Raw genomic sequence first — 11272 nt, 5'->3', positions numbered from 1 at the left:
CACACATAATTTTTTGGCAGGGGAAATTCCATGCATATTTTTTGGCATGGGAAATTCCACAAATATTGGTATAACCATGCGATTTGAAGATTGGCATGGGTGGGCATGCATGAGCATGGTTGATGGGTGATGTGGCTCCATGCTTACTGCTGAGGTGGCACATCATGTGTCATGCCTCTAAGGTCATCATGCATGAGGTGGCAAGCTGAGGTGGCCAAGCATGTGACATGGCTTTATGATATGGCCGCACGAGGTGGCAATGATGAGTTGGCAAAGATGAGGTGGAAGACTGAGGTGGCGGGGTTGACTAATGACTAGGCTCCAACCATGCCTATGATGTGGCACACGTGGTTGAGGTGGCAGAATTGTAGAATGATGTGGCACGTGCGCCTATGATCACATGGCACAGGTGGCTGAGGTGGCAAAAATGTAGAATGGTGAGGTGCCAAATCGTTGTGATGTGGTAGCTCATGTGATGATGTGGAAGAGGGTGAGCTGATGACATGGACATTGATGATGTGTGAGGTGGCAAGAGGTGGGGAGGTGGCATGGGTGACCATAGTCAAACTTGCTTACATGGTGGGATGATGACGCAATTTAGATGAGCTGTCTAATGAGTCAGCCTTCCACATGTGCACCATGCCACCCCCCAAATGGCGGCCACTAGGATTGGTGATCTACCAAGCCTACCTTTCCAAGCCTAATTAGGCTTGATATTTGGCTTGGTTGGCCCCTTTTCCCTAAAAGGGGGGATTTTAACATGGGGAGGCCTAAATTGACCCTTTGTTATGTCAATTTTAACCAAAATGTTTTCCTTGGATTCATCACATGGAGGAGGTCAACATACGTGAATTTTGACGTGATTGGTTATGTGCACAAATTATTATATTTATTTCATTTTTCCTTTACCACTCTAACAAGTGAAAGTAAAAATTAATCTCAGATCTCTCAAAATCCAACCATTAAATCTGTGATCTCTCAATTCCAACACATAACCTTGTGTGTCCACTAACCCTCTATCAAATTGGATTTGTTCAATTAATCATAATACTAAAAAAATGTTGTGGTACAAAAAAATGTGCCTTTTTTTGTCCTTCATAAATTTACAAAATTTAATATTATTTATATAACCCTTCCAAAAAATCAAGTTAAGTTCCACCATATGTGAACACACTTCCTATCAAGTTCCACCTTCATTTGATGTATAACAAGGGAGAAATTGTGAATTTAGTGTTGTAGTGTCTATTTGTGAAAAAGTGACAGGCGCTAGTCGCCCGCAAACAAAGTTTTTATGAGTAACTCCAATTTTCGATCGGATCACACCATTATGTGCACAAAAGCATGTGTGGTGTTTTGTCTTAAGAGTTCAAGAACTAAATACTTAGGGAGCTAGATCAGATTTCCCAATTTGTGTGCCAAAAAGGATGTTCTACCCCCTCCCAAGCCATGGAAAGTGGTCAAAAAGTGGACACCCTTAGCTTGCTACCACCTATGAGTGGCCGTGCGGCCAATGAAGACTATGCTTGCAATGCACAAACTCAAATAGATGCCGTTGTATAGGGAAAGCGGTGTGTAGATAAACCTTGTCTGGATAGAGCATATTAAGAGCATCCAAAATGACGCACAAGTTTCTAAAAGCACCCCAACCACAATAGAAGAACCGTACGAAGAGAATGGCGTTGAGACATACACTCTCGTCCATGGCATATATACAGCACAACAAGTAGTTGACTTCTAGGACAAACCAATGGTCATCGCCCCATCAAAAGGGTTCTCTCCACTTGGCATTTTCAAAGACAAACACTGCGAGGAAATGGCATTCCCTAGATTGTTTTATGGCCATGGGCATTCTTACAACATCCCAGAGCATACAAGCTACCAAAGAATTGTAAAGTGGGAGTTGATGAACCAGGACAGATGCTTCACAACCTACATAGACAATCTTTTTTTCAAGACAATGAAAGTTCTCGTATGCCAAGTTTTATCGTCCACATGGGCCCAATTGCGTAAGGGACAACTAAGAGGCATAACTTTACAAGCGAAAGACACACCCATTGACACAAACATAGAAAAATTACTCCATTCTAATATTGGATACCGTGACTTCACATGCCTTTGCACCTCCGTCAATTACAAGCACCGCTTGAAGAAAAATTTGTTTGGGATGTTGTGGCAACTTGGCCCCCCCACCTTCTTCGTGACTTTATCGGCTGCCGAAAGACTATGGACCCCCCTCCTGCAATGCCTTGTGAAATTGCAGGAGCTTGACATTCGAGAACTAGACAAGAATAGCATGCACAACATGATACGAAATGACCCCATCACTACGACTAGATACGATGTTCACAAATTCAAGGTCCTCAAGAACTTGCTCAAGAAAAACCCATCCATTTTGGGTGCGGTCACTGACTTCTTCTTCATAACAGAGTTTCAGAATAGAGGCAATCAACATGACCATGGACTTTTATGGTGCAAGACCACACCGGTTTATGGCTATGCAACAAATGAGGAGGTCATAGCATACATTGACGAATACATCACAACAGATCTCTCACTATTTAATCTCCTAGAGAAAAAAATCCACATATACAAGCATAAAAAGCCATGCAAACGACGACGTAAAGCTTGCAGGTTTGGCTTCCCTAGGCCACGAATGATTGAAACTATGATTTTGTGCCCTCTTCTAGATGACAATGAAATTAAGTCATCCAAAACAAACATGAAGAAGATCAACAGCCTAATGATGGAAGAAGCCTCATTACAACTCAATTTTGAGATGTTCCTGTAAAAACTTGCATTCTCTTACGATGACTACATCAGAGTGCTAAGGAGCAAAATCTACCAGCCAACAATACTACTCAAGTGACAACCAAAGGATTTGTACATGAATAATTTCAACCCAATGACATCCAAGATCTGGTGTGCAAATACTGATATACAATTCATCCTAAACCCCCATGCAGTGGCATCTTATTGCACATCTTACATGACAAAAATAGACAAAGACCACAGAGGCAGTGAAAAGCGCAATCGCTACAAGCATGGCATCCGACTCACCCACAAATGAGCACATAAGAAATGTGGGGAATGCAATATTGAATATACAACACATAAGCTCACAATAAGTGGCTTACCTTTGCTTGTCACTTCCTTTGACAAGTGATAGTAGGGAGTTCTACTACATAACACAAGCCCACCCAAGGAGATAATACTACTTCTCAAGAGGCGTGCCCAGTTGCAAGCAAACGACCCTTCCAGCACATACATTTTCTTTGATTATGTTACAAAAAAGTATAGGAAGCATGACCTGAAGTACATAGACATTTGCCTCACTACCTATGCGAGCAAGCACACAATACCAGCAACACAGAATCAACTAAGGAAAAGGGGCAAAATAATATGGTTCAACAATTACAGCAAGACCAAAGATCCTAAAAATCACTACAGAGAGCTATGCTTGCTATACCTCCCGTTCCTTTGCAATGAGCACATGTTATCAAATGAATTCCCTACATGGCATGACATGTGCCACTCACATGCAAATGTGATTGACAAGAACCACTCTCAATATGACACTCAATGTATGGAGCATTGCACAATAGGCCAGAGCCATCAATTTCTACAACAAGCAACATCACTTCAAGCTAGTGCTCCACAGGTAGATAAGAATTTGTCCTAGGTTTGGAAATATAGATGAATGAAACAAAGGCAATGAGATGCGACCAACATCATCTCTCGCAGGCTACACAACTGAACAAACAATACTACACACTTCTAAGAAGGCTTAACAATGACTAGCGTGCAATCATCAATGACATCACAAGAAAGTTAACAATCCTGGATGACAATTCCATATACTACTCTCTAGAGAGGCAGGTACTGGGAAAACATTCAAGCTCATGATGCTAGTTCAAGCACTACTCCACTTCTACTCGCACAAAGACACATCGGATGTTGGCTTGTCGAGGGCAATCTTGCTCGCTTACACTAGAAGAGCCGCTCATGCAATTGGTGGGATGACTATACATGGAGCGCTCCACCTTCCACTGCTCTCTTGGAGCTACACATCACTTTTAGGTGAAAAACTATGGCAGCTTTCAAAATGTTCAAGGAGGTGCAACTACTGGTTATTGACAAGATATCCTTGGTTGGCCTCAACACTTTTGCCGCAGATCACATTCACCACCATTTCTTCCATTTTTAGACTTGGGATATGGCCAACTGGGGAAATTTAGAAAGTAAGATGCCTGCTTGGATCAAAGACTGGTCGATCAAAATATGATTGAGTGAAGAACTGCATGTTCATGTGGTGGGAAATTTGTATTGCCCATTTGGGCCAATGTAATGACATCTATATGACTACTAGCCCTATGTTTTGCACTGCTCTTTTGTTATCTCTAGCATAACCTTGAGCACCACTTACTCAAGTAATTATTATAGGTATTGAAGAGTAATGATGAACCATGCACACCATAGGCAAACTTATCAAAATCAAAGCATGGAAGTTGGCTAGATGGGGAGGGTTTCGAGCAAAAGAAATCATTTTATGATGCTTGCCTTATAGACATGGCCAATGCCCTTCTGTAGTACAACCTCGGCAAACACATTGGAGGAGGGCCTAGCCTTTAGAAGATTATTGAAAGAGGAAAATCTAGCACTTCTACTCTAGCACGGGTCATACGAATTGTGAAAACCAGCAACGTATGTATGCTCATGTGCAAGGTGCCAACTCTTTTGAGTGGTGATCGAGAGTCAGTGAGGCATACAAGGAAACCTTCTATTGTCATTGACATGGAAGATGATGTAAGCCATAGAGCAGAGTTCAATATGCATATTCAAGATAGGCCCAACCCTCCACCCAAGAAGATTCATTCCATGTATTGGAAATGAAGCCACATTTCCAAGAGAAGCAGGGTGTTTGGGCACAGAATGCACACATGCTAGTATGAAGTGCCAATATACCAAACATTCTAGGCAATTAGGAGGACTCCTAAAAAGAGGAAGGGATAGCAAAGAGAATGTTGTAGATATATTTACCAAACCACTTAGGAAAGAGATTTTCAAGAAATGCCAACAAGCTCTTGGTTTGAAATAGAGGAAGGACATTCCCATCAAGGCTTTGACTAGGATAGTGGAAAACATAACAAACTAGCACATAGAGTTATAGTATCTTTAAGCTTTCTGAGAAGATTAAGAAAAAATAATCAGATCTCTTTCTCTCTCTGCATCGATTTTGAGTAAGATGGGCCTATCCACTCTCTCTCTTGTAATCACATATGAGAAAATTTGTAATGCACCTTTTGGCTGCAGCTTTGTGTTCAGATTTTTGGGGACGAAGTTGGATTTCTCTTCTTCCTTCCACCCCCAAAAAAAATGGTCAAATTGAGGTAGCAAATTCCAAAGTATTAGATCTTTTGAAATGCTATGTGGCTGATCAAAAATTAAACTGGGAAAAGTATCTCCCATTAGTGGAGTTTGCCTATAATAATACAGTTCATAGTTCCACAAGAAAATCCCCATTTGAGATAATTTATGGAAAGGTTATTTCTTACCAATCCTAAGAACAAAAGATGAAATATTTGCATCTAGTTCAGAAGTAACATTTCCAGCTGATGAGGTGGGGTTTTCATGTTAATTTGTTGGCATGGAATTCTTGCATGCAGTTATATAGCAACCGTAATGGAAGTCTTCATAATATTTGTGGGTTACCTAGATGAGGAAGTCTACATGCAACAACTAGTAGGGTATGTTGAACCAGGAAAAGAGAATCAAGATTGCCAGTTTGCAGATGAAAGAAGTAGGCTCCAATACAATGGTAGGAGGGATTGCCAAGGAGGACACAATAGATGGTGAACCTAAAATCAAAGAGGGGAGATGCATTAGATACAAGCCTAACATCTTTGAGGCAGCAATAAGAAGAATTAAATCAGCTCTCAAAATGAAAGCAAGGGTAACTCAAAATGGTCCTTGAATCCAAAAATCATGAGGTGTTCACTATTTAAATTTTGGGGAATGCCTTGAAGTAGGTAACTCAAAATGGTCCTTGAATCCAAAAATCATGAGCTTTTCACTATTTAACTTTTGGGAAATGCCCTAAAGTACATGTTTATGATATACGTAAAAAGGGCCATCCAACATGCACTTGTCTAGATTTCATGGGAAGGATTGAGAACATGAAGCAATATCTTGCATATACAAGAACCTATACTTTCTTTACATGAGGGTACTCAGAGTCAGCCAGAATGAGAACATATTTATTCACCAATTGATATTCACAACAGGCATGTTAGTAGACAGTGTGGTTGCCCTAGACTAAAAGTAAGTAAAGTACTTAGTGGTGGGCTGAGCCTTCCAGCTTGATGTATTTTGAATAATCCCTTCAATGGGTAATTTCATTGTCCACTTGGCATATGATGACATTTTTTGTATATATTGACCATATTATCCATCAGAAAGATCCTCCATGTCTTGTGTTTTCGATCCTAGCACATTCTCAAAATTGCAATGCTTATGTAGACCCTTTTTCTTTTGGAGGGACATATTTGAACTTTGCATGCACTTTGCAGGTGATGGGTAGTGCATGCTTGTTTTGTGTATTCCATAACAACATGCCTCATTATCTTGTGTTGTGCACTATATCAATAGTCTGTGAATAGTAACCTACATGCAATTTGTAAGTTGTGATCATTTTTTGAGGTGGTGGATAGTTCCTTAATGCTTATGTGATATAAAGGTGCTCTCTTTGCAAGGCCATGTGGATGTTTCCTATAGTGGCTTACGTGGGATGGGTTGTATGTGGTTTGTCAATATGGCTGTCTTGTAGAAAATGTCATTACACGATTTGGACGCCCCATTGAAATTGTATCAGAAGAGGAACACATTTCGTCAATGATGTAATCCAAGACCTTTTTTTTGGATTTATGGTGATCCACAGAAAAAGCACACCTTACTATCCCCAAGGCAATGGACAAGCAGAGTCCACAAACAAGATAAGATGCATTGTCCTCACCAAAATAGTGGTGCCCAAGAGATCTGACTGGGATGAAAAGATGAATGCAGCCTTATGGGCATATAAAACCACATTAACGGTCAGTAAAGGATTTACGCCCTTAAGGGATTTTAACCCATAATCTTGTGTTTCACACATGCGAGCTCTACCACTAAGCTATAGAATAGTATAGCTACTCTAAAGATAAATATAATATCATAAATGGTCCCTCCTCCCCCTCCCCCTTTTGCATGTCCCTTCTCTTTAATGGCCCCTTCATAAGTGGTCCCCCTCCCCAATCTAGCATAGCTTCCTCTTTAATGCCCCATACCCTCCATTATTCTTGAATTGAAACTCCTCCCCTCTCCCTTTATCCTATAGTTTAATCATGACTCTCTACCTCTAACTGTCATACTCGAGTCTCCATCTGCCAAACAAACACACATCATGAGGTGAGAAAGGGGCATGGCACATGAGTAACTCATGCGGCACCAAAATATAGTAAAGATGATGAATGACTAACCTAGCTGGTAGACTCCGCCAACCGCACCTCCAAATCAGCAATACGTGCATCATGCTCATCTGTGGGAGGTGGAAATCTGTAGTGTGCACATGAAAAAATCATTCTAACATGACTTTGCAACGAAAAAAAACATGGCAAATTTTCTAGACCAAGAACAATGATCTCTACCTGTACAGATCTCGACAAGGTGGAGACCATGTCGTGCAAGGACGTGGCTATAAAAAGAATGTCCGAATGTAGTCGTCCTCCGATAGATCGTAATATTGGTGCAGGGACCATATGAAGCTTTGGTGCCTCGCACTGATGTCGCACACCTGCTGTCTGCTGCTGGCATCCCATCTTGCCACGTCCAGCTCCTGATCCAAGACACACACTGAGATAGTCCACCCTATGCTCGAGGATGAACTCAGCATATAGTTGCATCACAAATGAGCGAGGGATTTGGCGGTTGTGAGGCAACTGACCACCATTGGCAGCGATATACCTCGGATAGATATGCGCTGCCATGATGGGGTGCGTACACCGCAATATGTGAAAAGGCTATCTTGAACGAGGTCGTTGGGACGCTGTTTGACCATCCCAAAAAAGTAGATCTAGAGTTGCCCTATGACGAGAATCACGCTCAAATAGGGCATGTACGGCTCTCCAATCCATGCCGTGACCTCCTACGTCATCCTCTACCTATGACTGAAATGTTTGCTGAAGGTCCTTGTAACCACCTAGTCGACGTAGACCATCAATGACTGCATCCACACTCGCGACCAAGTGAGGGGGGGCCGAGCATCATGCAGAGTCCTCATCTTGACTCTCAAAATCTCAATCTACTGCTGTACAATGGCGGGAGCTACGTCAAGTCTGCACAAATAAACACATACGTCTAAGGTCACTAATTCAAGTTGCATATGTACATTTGCATGTAGTGCTACATAACAACAACATTGGTGTCCCTAGAGGACCAAGTCTTTGCTACATGTTTTGGGGTATTCTACATGTTTCTATCCATGACTATCACCAAGTGTAACTATTCTTCTATCTCTCCATAATGTCTGCCGACAATTCTTTCATTTTTACATTTTTCTACTTCAAATGAAAGTGATAATACAAGTGAAAAAAAGCAAAATCCTGATGAAGGGTATAATGATTTCTTTCTTGACTTTGAAAGTTTATTGCTCTTGGATGAATAGCCCAATAGCTATTGCCTCTATGAAAATTATCTATTAAACATTTAAAAGGTGTTGGCCGCTATTCAACGAGGTAAATTGGGTTCTACCATTGTATTAGGTGAGTCTATTTGTCAATGTGAGTAGTCAAGTGTCACTTGACTCCTTACATTATGCTAGAGATGCATAAACTATGGCATTGAAATTCTTGAGAGAAAGCAAGAGGGACTAGACTCCCACTTACTAACATGTACATATAGGCACCTCCTTTTAATACGAGGAGGGGCTACCACATGGTACTACCTTGTGGCCCTTATGCTAACCTCCTAAATTAATAATACTAAAATGGAATCAATATAGAAGTTGTGGTGTGTGTTGAGCTAAGCAAAGTCGCACAAAGACTCCAGAGGTATATGCTCCGAGAGAACAAGTCCTATCTCTGCCTCTTTATTTGTTTTGCACATTCTAACAAAACTACATGGAGGACCCCTATTCTTGATACATGTTGCAATCATCAGGTAATCCATTTGTAGAAATTAAGGCAACCTAGGATGCAAACCTTTTAAATTGGACAAAGGTGGATGCTTAGCCTATCTACCAATAAGTCATTCTACTCATGACTATAATTGCATTGACGATAAAGATGTGAGTCAACAAAAGACTTAAGCATTCTAAGACAAATACTTGTAACATTAAACCAAACCCATAGACTCATGTACAATCCATTATAAAAGCTCATTCCATCTCTATACCATCCAACAGACTCGTTGACTTGTTAAACATCATAACTTAAGCTCTATGCTTAACAAATTCCAATGACTAATGTACATCTCAAAATATCATGTTCACTAGTTCCAAATTTTATAATAGACAGACATGAGAAGAGATAAACTATCCAGCAAAACAACCCTCTACATTTCTTTTTGAGCAAATGAGAGAAACCGTTTGCACACATTTTTAGATCTTTTTGGATAATGTTTCTCACCATTACTATTAGTATACGTCACTTCATTGGGGTACACAAGGATGTTGTCACTTCATTGGGGTACACGAGGATGCTTTAAAAAGACACAACCCACTCTCGTTACCACTATATTTGATTTGGTTCTATAAAATTTCCAGCTATGAAGAAAAGTTCTCACAAGACTATGTATTTGTTATCATATACCGTGGAAGTCTACACTTACAAACCTTATCAAGTCATACATTATGAGAGAACCAAATTAAACTATCTAAACTTGGATATTATTCAGTGTCTTTACGCCCTTTCAAGAATGAAAATCTCGCTTACTAGAAATAAGAGCATAGATTGCCATTGGGATTTGAATTCGTAGCACGAAGATTAAGCTTACAATTCCCAAACAAGGACACGAAAAATGCAACATTAACATGTAGAAAATAAAACTGATGCCTAAACCTAGAGACAAGTGGTATCCATTGACTGATATGGTTGCCCATGCATTTGTTAACAGCATTTTGGTGAGTCAATTGATAATAGTCAATATGATAACGTGCATTTTGGTGAGTGCATGCATCGTAACAGCATAGCCTAACAAGTGGACATGTAGACGCCCCCAATGATTGGGATTTCCACCTAGAATTCACCCCAATGCATGCCTCTCGCTCCCCCCCCGCCTCCACCTCCACATCCCTGCCTCCATCTACCTCTCCCCCCCCCCTACACCTCCACCTCCCTCCCCACTCCCTCGACCACCCTCCCTCCCCACTCCCTATGCCTCCCCCTTCCCTCAGCCACCCTCCCTGTGCCTCCACCTCCCTCCCCAATCCCTCTGCCTCCCCCTTCCCACAACCACCCTCCCTATGCCTCCACCTCCCTCCATACTCCCTCTGCCTCCATACTCCCTCCACCTCCCTCCATACTCCCTCCGCCTCACCCTTCCCTCAGCCACCCTCCATACGACTCCACCTCCCTCCCCACTCCATATCCCTCCCTCCATACACCTCCATCTCCCTCCACATGCCTCCACCTCCCTCCCCACTCCCTCTGCCTCCCCCTTCCCTCAGCCACCCTAGGTCTCATCGTAGAAAAACACAGAAGGAAGCGCCCTATTGAAACACATTATGCATGAGGGCCAACTTGGAATCTTTGGGCGCCCCTCGCATAGTCGCACTATTCCTCCCCTCGTCGTGCTGCCCTGCATCTAGATTGCCTCCGCTCGCCATGTCCGTTTGAGATGTCCGTCTGAGATTTCTGTTGAAAAGTTGCAATTACCACCTCGATCCTGGTTTTGGACTAAACTCCGAACACATGTCAGCCTCCCTGTGGTAATCACAATGGCTTATCATAGTCAATTACCTCGATCATGGTAATTGGCAGGGCATACCATCATATAATCAATACCTGGATAGCATATTTGATGTGACATCCATGCATGCGAGGGATGTATGAACATACCACGATTGAGGTTTCCTTCACACACGTATGCATGTGAGGCATGAAGAACAATACCTCGATCGAGGTCTACATGCAACACCTATGCATGTGAAGGATCCATGAAATGACCACGATCGAGGTTTTCTCCGCCAACTCAGCATTCCAACTTACCTCGATCGAGGTACTTCTGCGATCACACAAGCATA

This window comes from Dipteris shenzhenensis, chromosome 16 (genome assembly GCF_047967505.1).
Source record: "Dipteris shenzhenensis isolate YYH24624 ecotype China chromosome 16, Dip_SZ_1.0, whole genome shotgun sequence".
Lineage (NCBI taxonomy): Eukaryota > Viridiplantae > Streptophyta > Polypodiopsida > Gleicheniales > Dipteridaceae > Dipteris > Dipteris shenzhenensis.
The sequence above is the reverse complement of the archived record's forward strand: the minus strand, read 5'-3'. Positions refer to the sequence as shown.